This window comes from Lithobates pipiens, unplaced genomic scaffold (assembly GCF_037356315.1).
Source record: "Lithobates pipiens isolate NorthernLeopardFrog02 unplaced genomic scaffold, aLitPip1_a1.2 Scaffold_18, whole genome shotgun sequence".
In the NCBI taxonomy this organism is placed as follows: Eukaryota; Metazoa; Chordata; class Amphibia; order Anura; family Ranidae; genus Lithobates; species Lithobates pipiens.
Genome location: NW_027507758.1, coordinates 229731523 through 229749219, shown reverse-complemented (window position 1 = coordinate 229749219; position 17697 = coordinate 229731523).

Here is a 17697-nt window from a genome sequence, read left to right as displayed (position 1 = left end):
GATGAGAATGCCTGTGGGTAATTAAGGGAGTACAGCTGTTTGAATGTTGGGGTAAGCTTAATTCCTAAATATTGGAGAAAGTTGTGGTTCCATGAGAATTTGTAGGAGTCCTTAAGGGATTCCAAAAGGGGAGAGGGGAGATGAATAGGCATGGCCGAGCATTTAGCCGGATTGACCCCCAGTCCAGAGGCGCTGTGAAAAGAGGATAGGGAGGCGAATAGATTGGGTAGAGTGATAAAGGGGTCGGATAAGAACAACAGAACATCATCCGCGTATAGACTGACCTTAAACTCCTGGTCCCCTTTTACATAACCCCGTATGTTAGGGTTATCCAAAATAGATCTCGTCAGGGGCTCCATGGCCAGGGCAAATAAAAGTGGAGAAAGGGGACACCCCTGCCTCGTGCCCCGGCCCAGGGGGAAATACGAAGAACTAGCACCCGGGATCCTAATGCTCGTGTGGGGGTGATGGTACAGGGCCCGAAAGCCATGAACAAACTCCCCCTGAAAGCCAAACTTAGTCAAGACGTCCTCCAAGTATGACCAGAGAACGCTGTCAAAGGCCTTATTTATATCCAGACTCAGCATCAGGACCCCTCGGGAGCCAGCGTCCGCATCTTGGATGATATTGGAGGCCAAACGGATATTATCCGTAATTTGTCTCGAGGGTATAAAGCCCGTTTGTTCCGGAGAGACAAGTGAGGTGATGATCGAGGCTAGGCGATCTGCTAAAATTCTCCCAAGATTTTTTAAATCATTGTTGATAACAGAGATAGGTCTAAAATTTTGAGGTTGGGTGAGGTCCTTCCCCGGCTTTGGGATGAGTGACAGGCTAGCCTGGAGCATCTCCTCTGGAAAATGCTGCCCCCTTAAGATAAAGTTATAGAGCTTGGTCAGTTTAGGGAGTAGGGAATCCGCAAATTTCTTATAGTAGGTCGCCGAAAAACCGTCGGGACCAGGGGTTTTAGCAGGCTTGAGGGAAGAGATGACCGAGGCCACCTCTTCCGTCGTGCAAGGGGCATTAAGGGTCAGTAGTTGATCAGGAGATAGGCAGGGGAGCCGTAGGGGGTCTAACCAGGACTGTGGAGGGACTCGGGGAGGGGAACCAGGAGCCGCATACACCTGTTGGTAGAAGGAAGTGAAAATTTGCAATACCTCCCTAGGGTGGGAGGTAAGGTTACCATCCCTGTTCCTCAATTTGTATACATGGGTGCGCTGGGAGTGCTGCTTGAGCTTCCTAGCAAAGGACATAGAGGCAGCATTGCTGTTTAAGAGGAACCTAGCTTTGGCCCATCTAAGGGATTTTTCAGCGTGTTCAAACAAAATAGTGTCCAGGGTCCTCCGCTTGTCGTTAATCTGGATTAACACATCCTGGGATGGGGAATGGGTATGTTGATGGTAAAGTTTATGGAGGTCTAAGGTGAGCTGTCGGGCTTCAAGCGCTTTCTGTCTTTTTCTGGTCGTGGAGATCTCTATCAGGTGTCCCCTCATAACCGCCTTATGGGCTGTCCAGAGGGTAGTAGGGGCAATGTCCTCAATGTCGTTTATTCTAAAGTATTCCGCAAGGCATTCAGCCAATTGCTCGCGTACAACAGGGTCCGTAAGGAGAGAGTCATTAATGCGCCAGGAACGGTCAGCATAGGGAAGGCCTATATTGGAAAGATCGCAAGAAACGACGTTATGGTCCGACCAGGGGCAAATATGTATGTTAGAGGAGGTAGAGTTCGCAAGCAAAATGGGGGTGCAAAATAGGTAGTCCAAACGCGAGTAGGTGTCGCGGGGGTGGGAGAAAAACGTATATTATGCGCCCTCCATACGTCAGAGAGCTGTTGGTCTTTTAGTGCAGTCAGAAGAGATCTGGGAAATGCGTTACTGGCCTGGCTGTTCTTCGACCTATCTAGCTTTGAATGAGCCACCAGGTTGAAATCCCCCCCATGAACAGGTGAGAGGAGTGAAATTTTTCCAGAACTTGGAAAAAGCTCTTAAAAAAGGTAGCCTGTGCAGAGTTAGGGGCATACACCGAGGCCAGGGTCAGAGACTTTCCCTGTATAGAGCCCTGAACTATAACAAACCTACTATGTGGGTCGATATAAGACTGTTGAACCTGGAACAATACTGTGTTTTTTATAAATATGGCCGCCCCTCTGGTCCTGGACTCATAAGTCCAGTAAAAACATTGTTTGTAGGATTTGTCAAAATAGGAGGGATGGTTATTAGCGGAGAAGTGAGTCTCCTGTAAGAGGAGGATCTCCGCACCTAAGGACTTGTAAGACCTAAAGGCCTTCCTCCTCTTTTGGGGGGAATGAAATCCCTTGACATTGTGAGTTATACATTTAAGACCCATGAGGCATCAATAGAAAAAAGTTTACAGGATGAGGGGAGACCAGTCTAAGAGGGGCGCCCATATACAACATCAACCATATAACACCAGAGAAGACAGCATCAGTAATAGAGCGGAGAGCAGCAACATCATCGCTAACAATCATTAAAAGTGCAAAATTAATAGCATGAGTAGAAAAATAAAAGAAAAATGGCATCAAGGCAGTAGAGAAAAAAATAAAACAAAAACTGAAACTCAGAAAGACCAGTAAGTGAAAGTACTTTAGAAACCTGAAAAACGTGCCTAAAAGCGACACTATACAGTTGTGGGGGGTGGGGGGAGAAAGGCTCCCCTCTACCCAAAGAAAAAAAATAACCTGGACCCAATGGTCCAAACCTCCAATCCCGCGAGTCCAGCAGCATATCCTCGCAAGGAAGGATCTAGGCGATAAAACCCGCCAACAGTCCAGCATCCTGGGCAGCGTGGAGTCCTGGGGGAACCCACCGGGCTCAGCGGGAATGGAGACAGGGGGGCAGGCCAGTGTGCGGAGCAGAGAAGCGACACCCAAGCCGGAGACTGTCAGCGGCGTCTAGCATGTCGGAAGAGACCATGTAGAGAGCCACCAAGGGTCAGACAAGTTGTCAGGTTCGGCGGTCCCTTCTGGGGGGAGGGGTGGCCCAGATGGCGGAGTGGCGTGGAGTTGATGGCAGTCGTGGTAAGGCGGCGGCTTCTAAAAGGCCCAGCTTGACTAGAAGCTCCTTTCCCTCGGCGGGAGTAAGCACAGTGTAAGTTGTGCCGTTATGTGGGACTTGCAACTTAAATGGGAATCCCCATCTGTAGCGGATCCTTGCAGACTGTAGTACTGTGGTGACCTCTTTCATTCTTCTACGTTTATCCAGCGTGGTTGGAGAGATATCTGGGTAGATTTGTATGGGTGCATTCTCTAGACGCAAATTCGGGGTATTCCTCGAAGCCCGCAGCACATCCTCTTTTACCAGGAAGTCCTTTAGGCACAGAACTATGTCTCTTGGGGGTTTCTCGGGGGGTGGGGGGCGCTGGGCCCTGTGGATCCTGTCGCAGGCGAAGGCCGTAAGCGGAGCCTCAGGGAGCAACGTGTGGAACAGCTTTTGGACCGTAGACAAAAGGTCCGTCACTGACTCGGGGACCCCTCGCACCCTAAGATTATTGCGTCTGTTCCTATTGTCCAAATCTTCAATGTGCGCTTGGAGCTGGGAAACCGTTTCTGATAAGACTTCGTGGTCTTTACGAAGGTCTGTGCAGGCCAAAGAAAGTTTGTCGTGCTTAGTCTCCAGCAAATCCGTTCGGGAGCCCAGGGCCGCAATCTCCAGAGAGAGAGAGTATTGGTAGACTTGTGCAGCTCCGACTGAAATTTCTGCGCCAGCTTGTCATACATCATTGTAAGGCTCTCACCAAGATCAGCTTTAGTCAAGTGCAAGGAGTACTCACTTTCCACCAGGGAGTGGTCTGGGGAGTTCGCCGCAGCCCGTGGAGGAGTCTGTGCCTGCTTTGCATGGGCGCCATCTTGAGCCATCACGCTCTGTTCCCGCGCTCGTAGCAGATAGGTCGTCAGGGATTTCTGAGCCGGTGTGCGACGGCGATGTTTAGGTCCCGGCATGTGCTGAGTGTTCCGCCGGGGGTGCGGAGTGAAATTGGGCCAAAAATCTGCGCTGGAAGCCCCGGGGAAGTGCTTGTAATCTCCGCGCTTCACGGAGCTCTCAGCCTGTGCGTCCTATCTCGTGCGCGCCACGCATGCGCCCCCGCAACTTTTATATTTGAATGTACAATTGATTGACATATGAACCTACAACTTCATGGCTTGACATTATCTTTTTTGTTGCCTACATCATGTTAAACAGGATCAACCCAATGCATTTCAGAACTTGCAGCCTTCCTCAGATGAGTAATTATGCTTTCGATGAAACACATCAGCTTGCTCCCTATTTTCATTTTTTTGGGAGAAAAAGAGGAATCATTGAGTTGCCAGTTCCTATTTTAACTTTGCCCATTTCTCAGGGTGGTTTGCTCCCCCAGCTACAGCACCAAATTGGACATTTTGGAATATGGTAGGGTAGCTTGTCCAAAAGTATTGTCATGTAAAAAAAGCTTGAAGGAGTGTTTTCACACATTGTACAAATATCTGTGGTTTGTATATTACTATTTCACCCAAATCTTGAATACCTTCAACAGTTTTAGCTACACGTTTACCTGTAATGTCTGCAGTTTTATAAGAAACTTTTATAAGAAATGTGGCTGTTAGCCAAGTTACATCTAAAAAAGTAGGAACCAACTTTGTGTCTATACTTGCTTCTTTAGGAATGCTATATTTTGTTTCCAGGAAAGTACAAATATGTACTTTGTTAATTTAGGATGCAAATCGGATTGGGCAACAAAGCCTTATGTGGCGAGTGCAAAAATCAATGTAATGGTTCGCATTGAAACTATCCTGTTTTCGGAATTTTCCTCAGTATAAAAACGACTGTGAGAATTACTAACCAAAAAATATAGAAAACATGACCTGGGAATGCATCTGGAGAAGGAGAGTTGGGAAACACCTAAGTAATGTTAATTGTAATCTTTATGTGTTTTTAAGAATCGCAAAGCCAAAATATGAAGATGCCCACAAATTGTTCCAAAAGATTCTTATTTCCCTCATGATCCCATGCCTAAAATGGGTTTATTTCCCTACATCTAGTTTGCTAAAGCCACAAAACACAGAGTGGGTCAACATGTGCTAGCTCCCATCAATGGACGTGTTCCAAGGGTGCAACCCCTTCCTCTTACCTACTTTAGTTATGAGGAAACGATTACACCCCCAACACACGTCCATTGATACCCTGTGATGGGAGTTAGAACATGTTAGCAATGGATGCATTTTGGGGGTGCAACCCCTTCCTCTCACCTACTTTAGTTATGAGGAAGGGGTTTCACCCTCAAAATGCATACATTTATACCCTATGATGAGAGATAGTACATGTTGACACACTGTGTGTTTTGGGGCTTTAGAAACTAACGTGTTTGTAACTACACACATTTAGGCAGGGATCATAAGGGACATTTAACAGTTATGCCTCTATGTGTACATGGCTTCAAATTTTGGCTTTTAGAGGCGTGAGATTACCCTATCTGAGGAAGGCAACATCAACACAGTCTTGGTATACTAACATCTCATATGGCCTTCACTTTACCAAACTCGAACTTTGTTGAAGTTCCTGAGTTGTTAATGCGTATCTTATGTTTTCAAACATGCCTGTTTAGCCACAAAAAAAGACAAAATAATGGCAAACATACATGTTAATACACCAAGATGTTGGTTTGTTATAAAATCTTAACACACATATGTGAATGTGCTTTGAGTGAAATGTTTTTTACTAAACAATCTGTTTCTTATTATTTCAATACTTATTTGTATTTGTTAAAGCGGGGTTCCACCCTAAAGTGGAACGTCCGCTGATCGGAACCCTCCCCCCCTCCGGTGTCACAATTGGCACCTTTCAGGGGGGAGGGGGGAGGAGATACCTGTCAAAGACAGGTATTTACACCCACTTCCGGGCATAGACTCCCGTGGGAGTCTATGTCATTTCCTGTCCTGCCGCGCTGTCTGCTGGGACACACACGGGTCCCAGAGACAGCGCGGACAATTTCTATTGCGCTGCGCGACTCGCGAAAGCGCAGTAGGGAACCGGGAAGTGAAGCCAATTCGCTTCACTTCCTGATTCCCTCACCTAGCATGGTGGCTGCAGCAGCCGAGAGCCGAGCGAGCGATCGGCCTCGGCTGCCGGCATCGCTGGACCCCGGGACAGGTGAGTGTCCATTTATTAAAAGTCAGCAGCTGTAGTATTTATAGCTGCTGGCTTTTAATATTTTTTTTGTAGGTGGAATCCCTCTTTAAGTTTGTGTCATTACAGTGACAATGTGCTCTAAAATGTAGACAACTCAGGCAAATTTCAAATTTATGGCCTCAAAGAAATTAAGAGTTGAAAAGGCATAATGTTTTCTAACTTAATGCATTACATACATAAACCACTTAAGGACCGCCGAATGGCAATGTACGTTGGCAGAATGGCACCGACAGGCACAAGCACGTACATGTATGTGCTTGCCTTCCAGCGGGTGGGGGGGGTCTGATCAGACCCCCTCCCGCTGGCTGCGGCGGTCCGTTTCGCTTCAGGAGCGATCCGGGATGAGGGGATGGCCGTTGGTTTCTGGCCATCCCCTCTCGATCGCTCCTGGCGAATGAGAAGCTTCCCCCGCCTGTGTAGTGTAAACACAGGAGGGGAGGAAGTGATGTCATTCTCCTCGGGCAGTCTTTTTGACCAGACTGCGAGGAGAACACATAGTAAGTGTGCACCAACACTACACTGACATGTAGGTACACATAGGCACACAAATCCCCCCCGATCAACCCCCCATCCCCCCCGCCCCCCCCTCCCAGTCACAGTGTCACTGATTGCAGTGATCATTTATTTACTGATCACTGCATTTAGTGTCAGTTGTGACAGTAAAAACTGTCAGGGCAGTTAGTGTTAGGTCCAGGGTAGCCCCCTACCCCCCAATAAAGGTTTAACCCCCTGATTGCCCCTAGAGTTAACCCTTTCACCCCCTTTTGCCAGTGTCACTAAGCAAACGTTTTTCTGATCGCTGCATTAGTGTCACTGGTGCCGCTAGGTAGCTAGTTATTTTTTTAGCTTCACCGCCCGGTTTTTATAGCGCTAGGTACCCCCATATACTACCCAATAACGGTTTTAACCCCCTGATTGCCCCTAGTTAACCCTTTCACCCCCTTTTGCCAGTGTCACTAAACTATCGTTTTTCTGATCGCTGCATTAGTGTCACTGGTGCCGCTAGGTAGCTAGTTATTTTTTTAGGTTCACCGCCAGGTTTTTATAGCGCTAGGTACCCCCATATACTACCCTATAATAGTTTTAACCCCCTGATTGCCCCTAGTTAACCCTTTCACCAGCGATCACCGTATAAGTGCCACTGGTGACGCTGGTTAGCCAGTTAGTTATTTAGGTTCCCCGTCAGGTTTTTATATAGCGTCAGGGACCCCCATACACTACCTAATAAAGATTTTAACCTCCTGATTGCCCCTAGTTAACCCTTTCACCAGTGATCACCGTATAAGTGTTACGGATGACTCTGGTTAGTTAGTTTGCTTTTTATAGCATCAGGGCACCCACCATTTATTACCCAATAAAGGTTTAACCCCCTGATCACCCGGCGGGTGATATCAATTAGGTTTTAGGGTCAGGGTCTGCGTCGCCCCAGGCAGCGCTAGGTTAGTGCCAGTACCGCTAACACCCACACACAAAGCATACACCTCCCATAGTGGTATAGTATCTGAACAGATCAATAACTGATCAGATCTATACTAGCGTCCCCAGCAGTTTAGGGTGCCAAAAAAAAAGCATTGTTAGCGGGATCAGTCCAGATACCTGCTAGCACCTGTGTTTTGCCCCTCCGCCCAGCCCACCCAAGTGCAGTATTGATCGATCGATCCCTGCGATCGCTAACAGTTTTTTTGGTAGCGTTTTATATTTAAATCCTGAAGGCAGTGCTTGGTTTTCGGGGTCCCCCATGTGTGGTATCCCCGTACTCGGGAGAAGCAGCAAAATTTATTTTGGGGTGTAATTTCACTTATGCCCATAGCATGTGTGAGCAATATATCATTTAGTGACAACTTTGTGCAAAAAAAAAAAAAAAATTTATATTCCGGCAAATTGTGGCCAAATATAAAATATTTCATGGACTCAACATGCCTCTCAGTAAATAGCTTGGGGTGTGCTATTTTGGCATTTTATGGCCTTCAAAACTGTGATAGGTAGTGAGGAGTGAAATCAAAAATTTGCACCCTTAGAAATCCTGAAGGCAGTGATTGGTTTTTGGGGTCCTGTACGTGGCTAGACTCCCAAAAAGTCCCACATATGTGGTATCCCCGTACTCAGGAGAAGCAGCAGAACATTTTGGGGTGCAATTCCACATATAACTATGGCAAGTGTGAGCAATATATCATTTAGTGACAACTTTTTGTAAATTTTTTTATTTTTTTTGTGTCATTGTTCAATCACTTGGGACAAAAAAAAATATTCAATGGGCTCAACATGCCCCTCAGCAATTTCCTTGGGGTGTCTACTTTCCAAAATGAGGTCATTTGGGGGGGGGGGGGGTTGTACTGCCCTGCCATTTTAGCACCTCAAGAAATGAGATAGGCAGTCATAAATTAAAAGCTGTGTAAATTCCAGAAAATGTACTCTAGTTTGTAAACGCTATAACTTTTGGGCAAACCAATAAATATACGCTTATTGACATTTTTTTTACTAAAGACATGTGGCTGAATACATTTTGGCCTAAATGTATGACTAAAATTTAGTTTATTCGATTTATCTTATAACAAAAAGTAGAAATTATCTTTTTTTTTCAAAATTTTCAGTCTTTTTCCTTTTATATCGTAAAAAATAAAAATCGCAGAGGCAATCAAATACCATCAAAAGAAAGCTCTATTTGTGGGAAGAAAAGGTCGCAAATTTCGTTTGGGTACAACATTGCATGACCGAGCAATTACCAGTTAAAGCAGTGCAGTGCAAAATTGTAAAAAGACCTCTGGTCCTTAGGCTGACAATTGGTCGGGGGCTGAAGTGGTTAAGAACAAAAACATTGTGTGTGTGTAGCAGACCCACAGCACAACATAATAGTTAGATGAAGAAGAGATTGTCATCTCATGTATCAAATAAGGTGCATTTGCGCTATTGTATGAAATGGCCAAAATAAAGGCCATTTGAGAACCTATTATACAGATAAGAAACACAGACAACAGTAGTTCAAATAAAATATATAGTAGGTGAGGTCAAAAAAAGACACAAGTCCATCAAGTCCAATCTGTGTGTGTGATTATATGTCAGTATTACGTTGTATATCCCTGTATGTTATGGTCATTCAGGTGCTTATCTAACAGTTTCTTGAAACTATTGATGCCCCCGGCTGAGACCACCGCCTGTGGAAGGGAATTCCACATCCTAACCACTCTTACAGTAAAGAACCCTCTATGTAGTTTAAGATTAAACCTCTTTTCTTCTAATTTTAATGAGTGGCCACAAGTCTTGTTAAACTCCCTTCCATGAAAAAGTGTTATCCCTATTGTGGGGTCACCAGTAAGGTATTTGTAAATTGAAATCATATACCCTCTCAAGCATTTCTTCTCCAAAGAGAATAAGTTCAGTGCTCACAACCTTTCCTCATAACTAATATCCACCAGACCTTTTATTATCTTTATTGCCCTTCTTTGTACTCGCTTAATTTCCAGTACATCCTTCCTGTGGACCGGTACCCAGAACTGGATAGCATACGCTAGGTGCCACCAGGCCAGAGTCTTGTAGAGCAGGAGAATTATCATTTTATCTCTGGAATGAATCCCCCTTTTAATGCATGCCGATATTCTGTTTTCTTTGTTAACAGCAGCTTGACATTGCATGCCATTGCTGAGCCTATAATATACTAGGACCCCAGGTCCTTTTCCATCCTAGATTCCCCCAGAGGTTCTCCCCCCAGTGTATAGATTGCATTCATATTTTTGCCACCCAAATGTATTATTTTACATTTTTCTACACTGAACCTCATTTGCCATGTAGTTTGCCCACCCATTAATGTGTTCAGATCTTTTTGCAAGCTTTCCACATCCTGCGGAGAAGTTATTGCCCTGTCTAGCTTAGTATCCTCCGTAAATACAGAGATTGAACTGTTTACCCCATCCTTCAGGTCGTTTATGAACAAATTAAACAGGATTGGTCCCAGCACAGAACTCTGGGGACCCCACTTCCCACCTCTGACCATTCCGAGTACTCCCCATTTATCATCACCCTCTGAACTTGCCCTTGTAGCTGGTTTTCAATTAATGTACTCACCCTGTGGTCCATGCCAAAGGATGTTATTTTGTACCGTAAATGTTTATAGGGAGCTGTGTCAAATGCTTTTGCAAAATCCAGATACACCACGTCTACGGGCCTTCCTTTATCTAGATGGCAACTCACCTCCTCATAGAAGGTTAATAGATTGGTTTAGCAAGAATTTTTCTTCATGAATCCATGCTGATTACTGCTAATGATACCGTTCTCATTACTAAAATCTTGTATATAGTCCCTTATTATCCCCTCCAAGAATTTACATACTATTGATGTTAGGCTAACCAGTCTGTAATTACCAGGGATGTATTTTGGGCCCTTTTTAAATATTGGTGCTACATTGGCTTTTCTACAATTAGCTGGTACCATTCCAGTCAGTAGACTGTCAGTAAAAATTAGGAACAATGGTCTGGCAATTACTTGATTGAGTTCCTTAATTACTCTCGGTGCAAGTCATCTAGTCCCAGTGATTTATTAATGTTAAAGTGGTTGTAAACCCATGGGGGGGGGGGGGAACCTGCAAGGCAAAGGCATAATGAGCTAGTATGCATAGCATGCTAGCTCATTATGAATAACTTCCCTGAGAACGAAGCGGTCCTCCGTCTTCATGTCTGCCGCTGCCATGGATCCTGGAGTGACATCCGGGTCTCACTGCTCCGGCGCTGTGATTCGCCGGAGCAGCGATGACGTCACTCCCGCGCATGCGCACGGGAGCCGACACTCGCGGCATATCGCCGCAATCTGCGGTCTGCCCAGTGCACCTGCGCGCCGTTGTCTACGGCGCATGCGCCGTAGACAGCGGTAGCTGTCTTTTTGGGAATATTTAGGAGATATTTCTTAGACCTACAGGTAAGCCTTAAACTAGGCTTACCTTGTAAGGGTTTACAACCACTTTAAGTTTCCCAAGTCTAATTTTAACTCACAGTAGTGTGTCTGTGTAGAGAGTATTTAAGTTAAAGTGCACCAAACCCCACTTTCCATAGATTAAAGTGTATTCACGTGCACATTTCCACAGCTTTATTACATTTTGTCTGGTTATGTCTGGAATGCCAACAAGGAGAGGCAGATGTTCTGATGGCACTGTGAGGAATATGGTCGGCTGGTTTACTAAGCCATCATCATCCTCCTCATCCTGTCACACAAGCAGAGACTAGTGCACAGTCCACTACAGCTGCCAGAGTGGCTTATTCTGTTTCCTTGCCCCCAGCTACTCCTGTCATAGCCCCAGCATCAAGCATGGAGGAGTCAGCTGAGTTGTTTGACAGCATCAGCCTCTTACATGGTTACATAGTCAGGTTGAAAAAAGACATAAGTCCATCTAGTTCAACCAACAAAAAAAAACACAACCATACAATCCCATATACACAATCCTATACCCATAGTTGATCCAGGGGAAGGCAAAAAAACACAGCAAAGCATGATCCAATTTGCTACAGGGGGGCTATATTCCCTGGATCAACTTTAGCTATAAATGTTGATACCCAGTTATAATATGTACACCTAGGAAAGAATCCAGGCCTTTTTTAAAGCAATCTACTGAGCTGGCTAGAACCACCTCTGGAGGGAGTCTATTCCACATTTTCACAACTCTAATACCGCTTCCACACTGTCGGATTTTCCGATGGGAAATGTTCGATGTGAGCTTGTTGGCTGAAATTTTGACTGTGTGTATGCTCCATCGAAACATTTGTTGTTGGACTTTCTGCCAACAAATGTTGGTTAGCAGGTTCTCAAATTTTCCGCCAACAAAACTTTGTTGTCAGACTTTCCAATCCTGTGTACACAAGTCAGTCGCACAAAAGTTCACACATGCTCGGAATCAATTATGAGCTGGCAAAGCACTCGGTTTGGTAAAATTAGTGTTCGTAATGGAGATATCACATTCATCATGTGGCAATTCTCTTCTTCTTTATAATGCTATAATAATGAAGTTGCTTTGCTGCTGTTATTCACAGATTTCTGACAAACTTATTTTTATTATTTCTAGTGATCTCCTGAATAATATGTGTTTTTGTTGGATTTTTTTCTCGTGATCTCCAAAAACAAATTTTCTTTTTTTCCTAGTTATCTCCATCATTTTTTTCTTCTTCATTTTGTGTGTCAAGTTACCACAACACCATTATTATCTTGTATTTTTTAACCTCAAAGATACTATGTTGGTGTCCCTTGTTAATTTGACATTGTATTTTTGAAGTGTACCTGCCTACTCACAATCAAACTGTCCTTTTTAAAGTAAAACACATAAAAAATTATTTGGCAAAACCAAAATTTGAAATTTAATAGGGAGCACAAGGTCAGAACAAAATAAAGAGGAAGGCAACACTGGAGACATCATTGGAATTGGTGAAGCATATGGGTGAGAGGTTGAGATATATAGATGCAACTTGGTAGGTTTGGTAGGGGGTACAATACTAACAGTGGAATATTTTTCATGACTGTTTCCCGGTGTGTGACATTTTTGGATAACGTACTTGGTTTTTTAAAAGATTGGTGCCATGCTATAGAGGGTGTGGAAAAGTAAAAAGTCCTCTCATAATAGGCAATTGAGGTAAACTTACTAACATCTTTTTGTCGAGTAAGAATTTTATATATGCAGGATAAACCTCTAATATTTGGCTTTTGGAAGTTGTAAAGTTACATAAGGTCCCAGGTTAATGTTGAGTTTGACCGGATTATTGTGGTAAGAACATGCCAGATTTGCAGGTAGATATAAAATCATTATGTGGGATGTTAAAAGTAGTGGAAAAGAGGTAAAGCCTTGGTTTGTGAAGAGGTCCCCAATGTGGTGTATACCCAATGCTGTATTTAGGTTTTGTGCTCCCTTAGGCCTGACTAAATTCATGCACCCCCTTATTTAAATTTGACCCACCCCTTCATGTCAAGACCACACCCATTTCTGCTTAAGACCCGCCTTATCACCTGTATACTGCACCCTTCCTCTTTAGGCTCCACCTTTTCCTCTTAGAGCTCCACCTCTTCCTTTCCATACATTAGCACTCACTATCACACACCACCAGTTCCATAATATCACACCTTATTAGTGTATAGGAATTATGTATTGATTATAGCACTGAGCAGTTTGCAGTACAAGAATTTTCACTGAATGTTGATTTTTTTAATGAGTTTGCATTGATTTTTGTTCCGTGCACAAGATACTGTGGGTGCTCGCGTGCCGGGAGAGCCAATCTGTGGGTCCGGTGGACACAATGTCTGCCGGCCACCTGAGATCGCTCCACTATGTAAACAAGGCAAATCCCTGTTCTGGTGGTGAAGTACACAGAAATTGTCTGTTCCTAGTAATTAGGAACAGCGATCTGTGTGTTCTTACTGTCAGTCCATCCCCCATTCAGTTAGTAAGCACAATTAGGGAACACATTTAACTCTTTAATCACTCCTGATGTTAACCCCTTCCCTGCCAGTATCATTTATACAGTGACAGTGCATTTTTTTAGCACTGATCACTGTATTGGTGTCACTGGTCCCCAAAATGTGTCACTTAGGGTCTGATTTGTCCACCGCAATCCCCCTAAAAATCACAGAATACCGCCATGACCAGTAAAAACAATTAAAAGTCCCTAAATCTATCCTATAGTTTGCAGTTGCGATAACTTTTGCGCAAACCAATTAATACCCCAATTGGAATTTTATTTAACAAACATATGTAGCAGCATACATATTGGCCTAAATTGATGAAGAAATATTTTTTTACATTTTTTCAAAATTGTCGGTCTTTTCGGTTTTATAGCACAAAAAAAAAAACACAGAGGTGATAAAATACCACCAAAAGAAAGCTCTATTTGTGGGGAACAAAGTACATCAATTTTATTTAGATACAGCATTGCACGACTGCACAATTGTTAGTTAAAGTAATGCAGTCCCGTATCAGAAGAAAATGGCCTGGTTAAGAAGGAAGGGTATAAATCTTCTGGGGCTGAATTGGTTAACCGCTTCCTGACCGCTTCACGCCGACATACGTTGGCAGAAGGGCATGTACAGGAAGAATCACTTACCTGTACATTACACTTTAAGAGGTGGCGGGGGCTCGCGCCTGCGGGAAGCTCCGTGAGTCTGGTCACGGGTCTGCGGACTTGATAGCTGTGGGGATAGCCGCGATCGCCTGACGGAGAGGAAGAACGGGGAGATGCTAAAGTAAACAAGCATCTCCCTGTTCTGCCTAGCAACAGTGACACTGATCTCTGCTCCCTGTGATTGGACCAGAGATCAATGATGTGTAAAACACAACCACACCTCCCCACAGTTAGCAACACACCCCTAGGACACACTTAACCCCTACACTGCCACCTAGTGGTTAACCCCTTCACTGCTAGTGCCATTTACACAGGAATCAGTGCATTTGTATCACCGATTGCTGTATAAATGACAATGGTCCCAAAAATGTGTCAAAAATGTCCGATGTGTCCGCCATAATGTTGCAGTCATGATAAAAATTTGTAAACGCTATAACATTTGCGCAAACCAATCAATAATTGCTTATTGCTTTTTTTTTTTTTACCAAAAATATGTAGAACAATACATATCGGCCTAAACTGAGGAAAAAAATAACATTTTTTAAAATATTTTTGGGGGATATTTATTATAGCAAAAAGTAAAAAATAATGCGTTTTTTTCAAAATTGTCGCTCTTTTTTTGTTTATAGCGCAAAAAATAAAAACTGCAGGGGTGATCAAATACCACCAAAAGAAAGCTCTATTTGTGGGAAAAAAAGGATGTCAATTTTGTTTGGGGCCACGTCGCATGACTGCGCAATTGTCAGTTAAAGCTATGCAGTGCTCTGTTCAGGAAGGGGGTAAATTCTTCTGGGGCTGAAGTGGTTAAACAGTCCACATTCAGAGAAAGTTCATGTACTGCAGTTTGCAGTACATGAACTTTCATTAACACCCCTTTCACACTGAGGTATTTTTCAGGCACCTTTGGGCTAAAAATAACACTTGTAACGTGCCTGAAAAGCATCTCCCCTGCAGTCCCAGTGTGAAAGCCTGAGCTCACACTGAGGCGCTGGCAGGATGTTAAAAAAGTCCTGCAAGCAACATCTTTGGAGCGGTGGAGGAGTGGTATATACACCGCTCCTGCCCATTGAAATGAATGGGCACCACTGCTGAAGTGCCTGCAAATCACTTCGGCAGCGGCGATACACAGGCGCATTTAACCCTTTATTTGGCTTCTAGCGGGGGTTAAAAGCGCCCGCTAGTGGGCGAATAGCACCGCTAAAATGATGGTAAAGCGCCACGTTTTACCATCAACGCCTGTCTGCTCCAGTGTGAAAGTGCCCTTAATGTGGACTGTTTAATTTAGTTTATAGCATTGATCAGTTTATTGCAATAAGATCTGTATATTTATTTAATCCATATTTATATTTGATTGGTAGCTTGCCACACGCACATGATTACAAAAGTAATAGTAATTGATTTATTTTACCTGCTGCTGTTCTGGCTGCCTGGGGGGTTCCTGTTGTCTTCCACCCTCTCTCTCTCCTCCTCCTAGCTTCACAGACAGACCCTGCCCTGGGCCCGGGGGAGAAGATGCAAAGGAAGTACGCCACATGGAGGAGGGTAGGTGAAGCCTGGCCTGACTAGTCACTTTTTATACCGCCTTATAGGGGTGCCAGTCACTCCTGCACCAGGCCAAATACACTACACTAATGCCTGCTATGACATTAGGAAGTGCCGTGATATAGCAAGCTGGCAGCCGAGCGCTGTACCCCTGCAGGAGATGGCAGCGGGAGGTGGTTGCAGGACTTGGGAGGACAGTTGCGGCGGGCAAAGTGCCACCCTTGGCCTGGGCCTTGTTGACCTAGGCCAAAACACAGCACTGTGTATACCTGCAGCTGACCAGCGATGGCATAAAAGGTTCAGGAACATAAATACCGGAGTGGAGAGTGTAATATGGGTCAGGGTTTAAGGCGTAAGTCCTTTAGCCCTTTGTATAATAGAGCACCAGACCTTTATAGTAGCATTCACTGTAGCCAAAAAGGAATGGGGGAAATGATATTGAAGCCATGATTCACTTAGTAGAAGCTTCATGCTTAAAGACAATATTGAGTGTTCAATTTGCACCAGAGGGGACATGTACAGAATGACCACCAGTGTCTTGCTTGGTCTAGCGAAGAAGCAAGGGAAGACATATGGTTGAGTGGTTCAGACGTGGGCTTGTAATATCCCAAATAAATGTACTGAGGATGTTGGAGTTTCGAGAGGTAGCAAGGCATTTTGGTAATGGGAGAGTTCTAAACATGGAGCTCATAGCCATGATAATGTCTTGGAGTTTTTGGATTAGGGATCTCAAATTAATATGTAAGAGGTTAGAGGAGGGAGTTACTGGTTGCATCCCCAAATAAGTGGAGTTTGATGCCCATTAGAAAGAGGTGAACCAAGCGAGCTTATTCTTGTCTGCATAAGGGAGACATATACCTAACATGGAGGCTTTAGAATAATTACGTTTGTATAAAGATATGGCTTAAAGCTTTTGAAAACTTTTTGCAGGACGGGTAGTGAGTGGATGGGGGTTGGAGATTGAGACAATGATATAATTTTATGGGCAAAGTTGCCTACTGCAATGCCCGATATAAGATGAGCATTTTGAATAGCCGCAAGGGTTAGATTACTAGGGCAAGAATGAGAGGAGATCCCTACAAGGTGCCAGACATCCAAACCTTTGCACTAGGAACAGAATATAAACCAAGAAAAGCTCATAAGAAGGTGCCTGTGATTCTGAATTTGAGGGACTGCTTCTAGGCATTTCCAGTGAACTCTATGAAAGGCCTTCTCTGCATCTAAAGAGATTGAATAAGATTTAATGCTGTTTTATTTAAAAAAAAATCATAATGTGTTTTAATAATTTATTATGCTAGAACATGATTTTATAAGTCTTTATAGGATTCTTAACCAATGCCGTTGAGTCACATAGGTATTAAATATTAGAGTTGTTTTAATTTGAATTTATCTATTTTGATTTGGGTTTTGCTTAGTACCAGCATATTACTTATCACTCTCAATTCAAAGCTAACATGGTTGTTCTTATGTCCCCTGCATTACCTGTCAGTTTCTCTTTGTGAGAAAGGCAGTCGCTGAAGGGGTTAATAGGATGGGCAATGTTTGTTCTTTTATTTAGGAACAGGAAAAGGTGTGCCAGTATGCTTGAGAAATAAGGCAATGCCCCCAAAATGTATTGTATCCATGGCAACCCGTCTAGCACTTCCTAAAAGCACACTGCTCTTTGGACCAGCTGCCTATGTCTCCGCAAACCTTGGGCGTTTACTATCAACATGCTCCGAGAGTGCCCAGTACTTAAATACCTTCCCAGCCAGCATCAATTGGAGACTGATTACTAGAAACTGCTGGCTGCTAGGAGACACCCACTGATGGATGCTAAAACTACAACTTTCTGCCAAGGGAACCACAGCGCCAACAGCAGGTGATTCAGGTCCTGACAATTTCCTTAACAT